This window comes from Oryzias melastigma, linkage group LG20 (assembly GCF_002922805.2).
Source record: "Oryzias melastigma strain HK-1 linkage group LG20, ASM292280v2, whole genome shotgun sequence".
NCBI lineage: Eukaryota > Metazoa > Chordata > Actinopteri > Beloniformes > Adrianichthyidae > Oryzias > Oryzias melastigma.
Genome location: NC_050531.1, coordinates 1,241,125 through 1,253,898, shown reverse-complemented (window position 1 = coordinate 1,253,898; position 12,774 = coordinate 1,241,125). Strand labels below are relative to the sequence as shown.

At 40.1% G+C, this 12,774-nt stretch overlaps 1 protein-coding gene across 1 annotated transcript in view; it reads left to right on the top strand.

Moving 5' to 3' along the window:
• Window positions 1-4,718: 4,718 nt before the first annotated feature.
• LOC112151521 (cadherin-12) overlaps window positions 4,719-12,774 on the top strand; it is a 151,789-nt gene continuing 143,733 nt past the window's right edge. The window contains exon 1 of the mRNA XM_024280492.2: window positions 4,719-5,083. The gene's annotated coding sequence lies outside the window, so the exon portion shown is untranslated. The remainder of the gene's footprint in view (window positions 5,084-12,774) is intronic.

Here is a 12,774-nt window from a genome sequence, read left to right as displayed (position 1 = left end):
CCAGGGCACTAGATAGTCCTGCCTTATATATTTGGTAGTATTTGGGGATTGGGGAGGGAATTTAGACACAACCTGAGTATTTGTTTATCTGTGAAACAGATGCTTACAATGCGCTCTACGTCTCTCAAACTAAAACACAACATAATTTATTTTTAATTTATTATTGTAAAATACTGACTCTTTCACTCATAATTCTACAAATTTATTCTAAAAAAATGTTCACTATTTTCTAACAATTTTACAACCTAATTCTTGTAAAATTATGATTTTTTGTCAAAATTTTACAACTTTATTTTTTTAACTGTATCGTTCCAGAGGTCCAAGTACATTAGGAACATATTGTAGATTCCTATGATATGTGATCACCATAAATGACGTTTAGCCGGTAGATGGAACCTCACAACTAGCCAATGATTTAAAAAAAGCAAGACTTTTTTCTTTTAAAAATGTTTTCTCATAATTTTTCACGTTTACTCCAGTCATTTTTGGTGGGGTGTTTTTCATGGTAGCCTAAGTACTCCTTTGTTTTTCTATGGGTTCACCGAGCGATCAAGGATCTTGATATCATGTGACCCGCCTGCGCCCCCCGTACAGGTTTGACCAGTTTTCAGCCGTAGAAAGCCCGTATGAATCCACCTGATGGGACTAACATGACCAGATAATCTGACCATCATATTTGTCCTGTTTGCTCTCTCTGTTCTTCACGTTCCCTCTATCTGTTCATCATCTCCTCCAGTTTTCTCATGTGATGGTACAGTCAGAGGGTCTTGGGCCGTTTATTTCTCAGGACTTTAGAAGGACATCAACAGTCCATTGCAGTCTTGGTTGACCTGCATTCCGCTCTCCTGTTTGTCTTCCTATTTGTTGATCTAATTCAGATTATCATTTTGTTTGTTTTCTTCTTGCTACACTTCCTTTCATCCTCCCTCCTTCAGCAGAAAAAACAGCTGAGGAGTGAATATTTTTCCCTCACAAAAAAAACTCACCTTAAATTTCTGTCATTTCAAAGTGAAGCCACGAGCGAAGCATCGGTTCCGTTCCTTCATCTTCCTCCTTTCATCTTCCAGTGTTTGTAAAGCAGTGGAGAAAGTGCTTGTTAAATGTGTTGTTTTTAAACTCCAGCTGCATCACCTGCAGATCTGGAGTTCTTCCTAACATTCCAACTTTTACCTTCACGATCCACAATCCAGTAAATCTGCTACACAAAATGGGTGAGAATCTTTTCCAATTACGGAAATGTAAAATCCCACTTATGACAACTCACACGGCAACTCTGCAAACTACCCAAAAACTATCTGGATGTCATTTCACTCTGGGATCTGTTTTTGGATGAAAATGGAGACAGAGCAGATGCTGTTCTTTGTGTTTTAAAATGCCTGCTTTGTAAACTCAACGCTGTTCTGCAATTCATTAAGGACATAAGAAGGAAACAAAAGCATCACCCAGAAGGAGCTGTAGACTGTGTGTGTCTGCCAGAGGGTCTGAACACACAAAGACAACTGTTGTGCAGCAGGGCCCAATCAAAGGAAAGTGTTATTTCAAAGTGATTGTGCCTGCAGTCTGCTGGGATGCAGCAGAAGTTTATTTGGTCTTAAAGCACCAGGACAAACTCTGAATGATACCGAGATCAACACAAGTTCCAGGATACATTCTAACAGATTCAATTCATACTTTGACTTTTAATATTTGAAATTAAGCAGCCCAAATCATGGTTAAATTACTAAACAAAATAATTTTCCAGATGACAAGTCATTTTTTAATGTTTTTAATAGTTTGGCCAGGATTTGACTTATCTCAGGACCGACCTATTTCAATTTTGTCTAAACTTAAATGAGCTGATTTGTTATTTTCCCACCAACAACTGCTAGAGGGCGCTGTAGGTGTATGTTTCAGTGTTTGCTACTGACAGCAGAACTTTATGGTATTTTTCTTAATTGCGTTTAGACATTTTTATTCTTGTTTTTATTCCTTCCTTCCTCGGACTAACGTGGAGTCATCAAACTTTGTCACAGAAGTACCGCTGAAAGCGCCTTCATTCAGATAAAGCTCCTGCAGTAGACGGTGACGGTGAACATCACCGTTAAAACAAAAAAAAAAGAGAGTTATCTCATGAATCCAGACGTGCTTTTGTAGAGCTTTTCAGAATAAACTTGATCTCTCAACATCATCCGTGTCTTCTGCCTATTGTGAACTAAATTTACAGACAATTCTAGTAATGAGGCTAAAAGGTTGATGGTAGCTCCTCCCTCAGGTGACAGAAACATCTAATATTTAAACACATTTTTGGACAAGCCCTGAACATCAGATTTAACGCACGTCAACAAAGGAAGCGGATGTGAATTTGATGTTTGAATTGTGTGAACGCAGTTTGATGGATTGGAGTGTTGGAAATTTCTCCCAAAAGTGTAACTTGTACTCCGGAATCACTTATGTTTTTTTCTTCCTCTTTTATATATATATATATATATATATATATATTTATTTTTCTGACTTTTGATGCGATGCATACTCCAAAAATATGAATGTATATTTTAGCAAACTTTGACATGGATTTTGGGCTCACTGACAACATAAGTGAGGGGCTTCTGGTCAAAGGGAAAATGGCGCCAGAATCAATCTGTAGCTGGAAATCGTAACTTTTGATACCGCGTAAGCGGACGTTTGCTAAACTTTAGCAAACCCTTTTAAAAATGATACTTTAAAACCTTTCCACGAGGTGAAACTCTGTCACAGTGAAAAAAAGCAACAAAAAGGGTTAATAAAAGAGAGAACAAACGGGAAAAAGGTCAAAAGCTTTAAACAATGTTAATTTTTGGCTATTAATTTTTGGGCGTCATATGTTTTTCTCTGTACCCAGATTCTCTTGATATAAGTCGAAATTTTTTTTCTGAGCTGAACCTCAACAGAGATGAAGGCTTGATGTGGGGGGAGGAGGATGGTTCAGTGACTGAACTTAAAAACATTAATTAGAAAACAATAAAAAAATCAAGCGATGATCAAGAACCATTGTGAGAACTGGACTGAGTGACTCCTCCCCCTCACTTTCCAAACAGGAAGTAGTCTTCAGAATTCTCTTTTTTCTAGTTATTCAGGTTATAAACTGACCAATCAGATGCCTTATTAAAGTGGGCGGTTCATATTTATATATTTTATACATCCTACTTTTGATATCCTAGTTTTGATCAGTGAGGAAGATGGCTCTTTTTATAAAGATCTCTGGAACATGAAGGGTTAAAGAGGAGAGGATGGTGGCAATAACAAACACAAAACCTACATACTGTAATCTCTGCAGGTTGGAAACTTCAACCTGGTGTGCAGTGTTGGTGGGAGGGGCTAAAAACAGCACAACACTTCTAATAAGAAGAAAATAAGCCCCAGGAGCAGCTTTTCCTACACAAACTCATCTAATATTAGGAATATATCTTTATAGTAGCTGATCCTCACCACGTTGGCCGAAGCATAAACGTTTTTGGGATGTATTTTTTCCAAATTAAAGGCATCATTACCTTATTTTGTGCAGATAATTCATGTTTTAAAGTTTGTTCAAGATGGTTTCAAAGGGTTGCACAAAAAAGTCAATACAAATATTTAAATATGGCAAAAGTCTACATACTTTATGATCAAAGGTGTTGAATTGATCTTCTGATCAATGGCTCCTGCAGCAGAGACCCAAACAGGCAGAAATCAACCAAAGAGTCACTCTGCCTTCAGTCTGTATCATTCACAGCAAACATCCTGTCATCAGCTGATATCTGTAGACCACATGGGCCGGATCCGGCCCCCGGGCCTTGACTTTGACTCATTCTATCCGGCCCTCCAGATCATTTTTTTTATTGTTACTAATGACCTGATGTTATCTTGTGCTCATTTCTAACTTGTATAATTTTGACAAAATATATTTTTATAAAGAGTAAAATATTGAAAATTACTTAAAGTTTAAGTTGATTTATTCTGGAATAATATTCCTGACTTTTAATATTCATAATTATGTTAAAAAGTTAAAAATTACATTCTGCTAGCTTTTTGGACTATTTTGGCATTTACTAAGATTGTTTAGGCTACTTTGGAGTTTAGCTAATATTTCATGCTAGCTGTTTTAAATAAGCCAGGTTTTTTTTAGGCTAATTTAGCTAATATTTTAACTGGCTATCAGCTTCAGCGTTTTGAGCTATCAATTTCAGCATCTTCAGCAGCCAAATTCAGCTTACAGCATTCACACTAGCATTATCACAGGTAATGCTACATATCTAGTTCAAAATTATGTTAAAAAGTTACAGTTTTAAAGTTTTAAACATGTAGTTAATTGAATAAATGTTTTTCCTGTTCGACCTCAGGTGTGTTTTGGATTTTGGCCTCTTGTGCCTGAGTTCTTCACTCCTGCTGTAGATGATGTGTGGTTGAGTTTGTAGATGATCCGTGAGCTTAAATCTGAATCTGAAACTCCGTTTTTGACATCTTTCTGACTCCATTATGTAAATGGAGACAAAGCCTGCCTGGATTCATCCTGGAGGGTCAGCAGGTTCATCCGCTCAGGACAAAAGAAAAATCTCCAACTGTCTCCTCAATTACATTCTCCCCTGAGACCGGAGCGCAGCGCACCGGCTCGGCGCGCGCGCGCGGGGAGGCGTGGGGGTGGGGTGTTAGCTGACTAATCTGCTTGATGATGAAGATCCTCGGTGCAGTGGGGGTCCTGATGAGGGAGGGGTTACGGAAGGGAGGGGGGTGTCGCTCTCGTGCCAGCGCAATCACTGCTCACGCTCATCAGCTCTCACGCACACTCCCTCCCCCCCGCGCGCTATCTGATGCGCACACGCACTTTGCAGCCTCGGCGCTGTAAACGCACGGACGCACTCCACTTTGGTGCACCCTCCTCCAGAGCTGCAGCCTCCTCTCCATGCAAGCATCCTCTGCGCCCGGCGCGTGCTCAGAGAGCGGAGACATGAGTGAAAGACAGCGGAGAGGAGCGCAGGGACACAGAAGGGAATAGAAGGGAGCGGGGAGAGCGCGCTCTGGCTCTTGCATGAAGGTGGGAGGACAGTTTGGATTAAACTGGCTGCGTCCTGCTCTGAAGTTCCCGCGAAAGGTAGGTGGAATCTCCCGCTTTCTCCCTCTCAGCCCTCAGTAACCCGACATCCTCTCTGGTTGTGATGATGCGCTCCAGATTCCTTAAGTTCTCGGTGTCCTTTCCTGAGTTGGACAACTCTTTCCATCTTCCAGTGGTGTGATAAATGTGGATGAGCTCCGTGTCCTTGACAGAGATTCCAGTGACGGTCCTGTACTTGTTTGGCTTTCTGGCATTCCAGGAATCTTTATTAGACTCATTGACCTCATTCAGCGAGAGACAAACTTTACCGTCATCATCATTTATGTAAAAACACCATCAAACTGTAAGAAATCAAGTGCTTCTGATGCTGAAAGTGAGTCATGCACGCCGCCTCCCATGGATCATGAAAGTGTGCTAAAGTGGAACAGATGTTGTCACTTCTGCATCATTGTGCGATTAAAAAGCTGAGAGGCAGAGTGCAGAAGGTCCGACGGCTCAATCGCAGGCGTGACGGGATTCCTTTTGTTTGCACACAGCAATATTGTAACACACCGGCTTTTTGTGGTGTGGTGTGTGGGGATTAGAGAACAATCTGAGAGGATTTCAAAGAGGTTTGACTAAATCTGGTTTGCTGAGTGACATGGGATCACAGACGACCTTTAGCCCCCCGTCACACCGGAGCTGATGCTGTTCCGGATGAAAAATGCTGACAGAAGAGATGAGGTTTGTGAGTCCTTGTTCAGCAGACCCACTACAGATACATCTCTGGTGCGAACAAGTGGCTTCTGCGTGAACCGTCTAAACTTAATCCACTTTTTGGACCGTCATTGAAACTAAGTGAAGAACAATGGAGGCTCACTCTCTTCCCAGCAAAGTCAGATTCCTGAACAGATCCGAGTCAATCTCATCCTCCAGTCAGAGATGAGATAAAAAATAAGCCAGTACCTTCCCCTCCTTTCAGCATATCTAATGGGACTCACTTTAGTGTCAAAGGCGCTGAGTCCTCTTATCTGGATTCAGCTGAAAACACCTGCTTTGGAATAATCAAATTATGCTCCAGGATGTCCACTTCCAGAGGAAAGAAGAGAGGAGCACACTGAGGCTACTGTGCAGAAAATGAGCATTCAGGGCAGCAGCAGCCACCGACCACCCAGGTATTTTAAGGACCGGCTTTAATCTACTCGTATTTTCTCTGATCCCATGACAGGAGGACGATACATTCCCTTACTGCTAAAGTTTCATCCACACAGATTCAATTAGTGCTTTTAAGTGATCCGCAGTGATGAATTCACGTTATAAAAGCCATGAAATGAAGATTCTTTGTGTTTTTCTGACCTCCACGTCCAATCTTTCTTACAGCGGGTCAGAGGAATCCTGAAATAGCTGAAGTAAAACACATTATCCGTCATGAGATGACAGTTAAATATCAGCCACTGCAGGAACTCATGCATGCAGGCGAGAGCCAAAAGTCAAACAGCTCTTTATTCCTTTTCTCTGCACTTTTCCTTGTAATTTTAATGGCAGGACTAAGTGCTCGGCGGTAAATTACAGCGTACGTCCACTAAGCTGTCACCACATCTCGGGATCTGCAGCTCTCTTTGATTATAGAAGGCTGTTATTTATAGAGCATAAGCAGGACGACAGTGATCACTCACACCCGGTGATGAGGAAAAAACAAAAGACGAAAATAACGTATACTTTCAGTTATTCTCTAAAAAATATCATAGCTTCCTTTTCTGACTGTTTTAAGTTACAGATAATTGAATAGTCACAAACACAACAGCTTCAAGTTTCTGAGTAGAAAAACATAGTTTTGCACAAATTTCTGCTGGAATTACGTCATTTGCGTCAAATGTTTAAGAGTTACCAAAACAATATAAACGCTGGAGATGAAGCTCTGCTGTTAAAGATTATTTTTATTTTTTTCTCAGAAGATACATCAGTAAACAGAAAAAAATCTCTCGCTAGTTTTACTTTGAAAACAGGAAGCTTCACTGACACTTTATTTTGAAGTTCCAGTGATAGTTGGGCAGCACACTCGGCTTCATTTGAGGTCATAAATTAAAATCCAACATTATTCTCTTTGTCAGAGCAATCAATATTTTACTACACTCTCCTATATTTACGAAGATTGTCAGTCAGCGATCTTGGATGTTGTTGCTACTCGAATTTTCGGGAACAAATCGCGAGAATCCGAGTACTCGGATACTTGTTTCCACCCTTTTTGGATTATTTCAGATTTTTGTAATCTCATACGTTCATCTTTGTGGACTTTCCGTGAGTGATAGAAGGTTAGCTGTGTTAGCATCTGCATTAGCCTCCTAGCATAGGAGGATATTATCGTTGGACGTCTTGAACCCAAAATGCAGCCAAATCACAGACGTTCCCTCTTTTTGGGGTGCCTGCATCACGTATCTGTTTCAACTCAGAGGAAACATCTTCAAGCTGTTGCGCGTCAATCGCTCTGCACTCGTGTTAAGTAACGTAAAGCCTGATGTAAAACCAGAGAACATAAAGCGTTTCACGTTTCAAATGGAGTTTCTTGTGAGGAATCTCTTTATTTTCACTTTCATACATTTTTCGTGTACACACTGATGAGGTAACACCCATGAAACTGTCTCAGGCTATTTAATGATTTATTTGTTGTAATAATTGATCAAATTAGCTTAGCAACGACGTAAAGGATAGAGGAGAAATGTCACGATGGTCACATCACCCAGCACTACTCACTGGAATGCCTCTGCATTTTGAAAAACCTTGGAGCTCAAATGAAATCAATACTTGAGATTATTTGGAGTCTCCTTACCTCGGGCTCTTCAGTCTCCTCCCCCCTCTCATTCTGAGAATCTCCGCCCACTGTGGCCTGGCGACATGTAATAAACTGTCAGAAAGTTCCACATTTGCGAGCATCTGGATGCTAATCAGACAGTGATTTGGTTGTTTTGTCGACAGCCTCCCAGACAATCTCAAATGAAGCCATTGTGCTCGAACAAATGTGCTTTCTGTCAGGCAGCAATTTCTCCTGCAGCGAGTTACACTCAGCCAAAGACCCCCGTAGACCTCCAAGACCAGACTCCTTCCAGCTCCCAGACAATCATCAGCAACAGTCCTAAACATCTCAAATTAAAGTCTTGCAGTGATGGATGACTCTCAATCTCCTGGAGATATTGCACACGCTTCTTGTCTGAATGATGGGCGACTCCTCTCCACTCCACTTAGCAATTATTTATATAGATTTGTCTCAGTTCGTCTGTCAGTTTTTCAGATGTGGCATTTCTTCCTGTGTGTGGTAGAAATACCCCGCAGAGGGAAAAGCACACACTTTCTGCAGCCCACTGAATCCCAGGCTTTCTGTGGAAAACAAACGAACAGAACTCCCCCCGTGGTAGATGCATGTTCTCTGAAGCAGCAGTAGAAATAGAAGCAGGAAGGACGGGGTTACCTGATGATGCCGGTTTATATCCAGCATGCAGTGGGGTTTTTTGCCTGATGAAAAGACAAAGCAGCGAGCTCAGAGAGGAGCTTTCGCTCAGATTAAAGGTGAGGCAGGTCCTCTGAGACTCCTCTGTGCAGGGTTGGACTGATTATTACTCATATCTGAGTACTGCTGTGGCTTATCGGAGAATGTCCACGGAACGCCGCAGAAAAAGGAAAGCAGTTAGATATGATTAAGCTGCTTTCTTGTATGTTTTCTACAGCCGGACTTCAGCCCACTCCAGTTAACAGGTTAGGTCACTTCCTTTCCTGTTGTTTACTTAAAGCGTATCTTGTAAATAAGACAACATAAGGCACCTCAAAGTATGAGGTCTTGGTTCATCGCAGGAAAAGTGGATTACCTTCTTCTGGTCGGTTCATGAGAAAACAATCTTTGCTTTTGAATAGGGGTTTACCAAACTATCGCTGTTGCATTATGTAGTCCTGTGCTTGATTCTCACCAAGTATCCAGCTTTTATTTTTGTTTGAAGAGGCTAGAAAACATTATACTCGCCATCCTTTGGTGCGGCGTTTCTTCGGACGCGTTGCAAGACTGGATGTTGTGAGAGTGCCTGGCAGCGACTTGAATTATTTAGTTATTGTTTTGTTGTTGTTACGTCCCTGATCACCTGGCAGGTGTGGCCAGTGTGCCTTAATTGGCAGCTGCTGGCTATTTAAGACAGAGGAGGCCACACCAGGGCGGGTTTTAGTTGGTGTGATGCTGGTTTGTTTTGTTCTTTTTCCCTCTTTGTCCTCAGCAGTCTTACACTGCTGGGTTTAGTTATTTTAGTTTGGGGTTGGATCTTGGTAGTCTTGATTTGTGGGCTTTATTTATTCGTTTTCTTAGGTAGTTTTGGTTTGGCAGCTGTTGACTCTGATGGTCGGCTTGTTGGGTCAGTAATCTCCATGACTTATTTTAGTTTTGGCCAAGGCTCCAATTTCCTTTTGGTCTGTCTTTTTGTTTGAACCTGAAAACTAATTATTGGACTTTTGTTCTTTCCTTTCAGGACACGGTTTCCTTTATTTAATAAACTGTGTTCCTTTTGCTCTTATCTGTGTCCAGTTTTGGTTATTGTCCGTTTTTGTATTTTTACCCCCCTTGACCCGAACCAGGTTTACCCATGGGGGGTGTAACAGTTGGTTACAACAATTTCACACTAAGTAGTGTCACTGCTGTTCATGTTTAGTGTCACTGCTGTTCATGTTTACTATTGTTAACACTGATTTTTACAAATAATTCCAATTCAGTTAGTGTCAATGCTTGTCAAAGTACAAAAGTGTCTGTTATTTGTTGCACAAAATAAGACACAAGCTGTTTATTGTGATTGTGTTCAAGCTAAAGATAAATAGGGATATACTTTACAAAAAAATGTGTTCTTCTATATAATGTGAGTTATTATAGACATTTTTTGTTGCAGTATCGCGATATCATCGTGCAGTGAGGTACCCAGTGACTCCCAGCCCTATTTATAAATGAGAACAGAAACGCAACAGGAGATGGTGCAGAACCGGGATTGATCTAGTAGAGAAGAAAGAAGTTTGATTTCATCTGTCCATCTCAGATCTAAAGCTCACCTGGTCCAAACTCTGGGCGTCTGCCAAAAGATCCTCTGAAGAGCGGCCAAGTCATCTTTAAAGATGGTGGGTAGAGCCGCTGCCTCAAAGCTTGAGAGGGATTTAGTCTCCAAGCGGAGGCGGATTTAAGGCAGACCCCACCAGAGATGTTCTGTTATTCTGACTCAGGTGGAGAGAACTCAGTGGGCTGCGCTGCTGTCGGCCATGACAGCTTCCACGCCCTTGGGAAAGAGACTAGTGCATTGTTTTCGGGGCCTATAAATGCCAGAGGTCGTAAAGGCTGGTCCAGGGATGCTTCGGTTTACAGGACGAGGTGGAGGACCAGTTGGGAGGCTTCAAACTTGTAACTTTTTTACCGAGGAGAAGCAGTAAATGGATTAATTTGTGTGAATCTTATTTTACAAAGAAAGAATTGATCAGAGAAACTCTTGTCCTTCGATGAGTTCCTTTGGTCCAAAGAAGCCCAGAGCAGACTGAATCCAGTGAATGATGATGTTGTTTTCTCCAGAGCCAACCTGTTTGCAGAGCACAGACTAACAAATACACGGCGCCTGACAGCTTCAGAAAGACTGGAATGTATTTGTGTAATTAGCATCCTTTGCATTGGTGATGAAACGCTTCAGATCAGACACTCGCTCCATCACCTGCTCCCACCTGAACATAAACAGTCATCACTGGCTGGACTTTACTCAATAACTTTACAGAGAAACTCTCTGGCAGCCAATGGCAACGTGGAAAAGATTTCCTGTCACGAAGGTGAATGACTATTAGTTTACCGACCCTAGAGGTAAAGGGAGATTGTAATGATTTCTGGAGAGGGTGCTGGGGGGGCTTTCATTACAGAGGCTGAGCATGGCTGCAAGAAAGTGAAAGCTGAAACAAATATGGAAGACTCTCTTTTGGACGTTCTGATTGAATCCTGCAGAAAACTCCTTCACCATTAGTTTGTGTTTTTCAATATAGCTTTACTGGGTCGATATATTTTTCATTTGAACTGCAGAACTTCATCCGTTTGTATGGGGGTAGCCCCACACTTAACCTTTCAGTAATGACAGAGTGACCACTGAGTCGGAGCGCTGTTTGTGGAGCATTAAATCTGCAGCTAATGATTTTATCATCAATTAATGTCCTTTTTATTTGTTCTAATGACTGCTTAGTGTCAAAAAAAGCTGCATTTACTCTGTCACTTTGGCATTTACTAAAGGAATTAAAGCTGTGTGCAACATGTCAGCTCTCAGAAACTACATTTGATTTTAAGCAAGTTCATTGTTGAGAAGTTAAGAGTTTCTTCTGACTCGTTGAAGGATTATTTAAATCAGTTGATTAAAGTGGGATTTGGGATCCAAAAACGTCATTAACATTTTAAATAAAACACTATATGGTGACATCTTAATAAACTCTAATAAGTTTGTTCAACTACATTAAATTAAAAATAATAAAATTCACAGTTTTGAAGTTTATTTAGGATTTCAAACACAACATCGTCACCACTTCCAAACAGTAATCCAAAAGCATAATACATGTTTACCTCATAATATACACAACAAACTGGAAAAAAGACAAACTAGTATTTAACATTTAATAGGATATGCAATATTCAGGAAACTTCCATTTAGAACTGTTTCAATGATCTTTAACCACAAATCAACGAGGATAAATAAATAAACATTAAAATATATCAACAATAATAAATGTTGGTTATTTTGTCTATATTTTATAGTTAAATTTGGTACTTAAACTAATGAATGTGTTATTTGCTATTTATTGCATTGTTTTCTTGTTGTTTACTGTTTAGAGAAAAAAAAGTGTTCCAAATGGCTTAAATGAATAAATAAAATGAGTAGAAATAATAAGTTTTCTTCTTTCTGTTTCCTTTTTATTGTCCTTGAAAAGAAAAGCTTTACTTGTTTTTCTTTTTCTGTTTTTGAATTTTTGAAATTGTTGGATGGTAAATAAATAAATAAATGCTACTCTATATTGTGACGATAAATATGGCCCAAATGTCAAAACAAACTTTTATCTAAGTTGGACAAATTGGATCCCGTGAAAGACGGGATCTTGTTTGGATTTAGTTCATTTCCTTCAGAGAACGTTCCGGACTCTTAGTGTTAAAAATCTGTTTGTTTGTTGTGATGCTTAAAGGTAAAATACCTAGATTTCTATAAAAATATACTTTTTAAGTGTCATTTTTGCTTTGATCCAAAGTAAAGATGATTCTGTTATAAAATCCTGGGAGCAGTGGATCCAGTTTGTTGTCTTGGATGGAAACATGACTGAAATGTTTCTTTGAGCAGAATGTGATTCTTAAGTCACTCTTAAGAGGCCAGAGGAGTGTAAAAGAGAAACAGTCCTCATGTGTTTGTTTGTTTGTTACCAACATGTTATCAAATGAAAGTGATTTTGAGAGTACTACTTTGTTTTAATACTATTCCACATTTACTTCCGAGCAGTAAACGACTCTGATGGGTTGGACAGACTTTATGAACCAGTGTAATCATTCATGGAGAGTTTTATTATCTGGCCTGCTGGGCTGATCCAAAATATCGTTAGTATTGATCTTATGTTGGTATCGGTATCGGATCGATGGGGGCCTGCAGATATTGATATTTCCATTCTATTTAAATACTGAGTTGTCTTTGACAAGTTTAAAAAAAAAATATCCTAATTCTGTTTTTATGTTT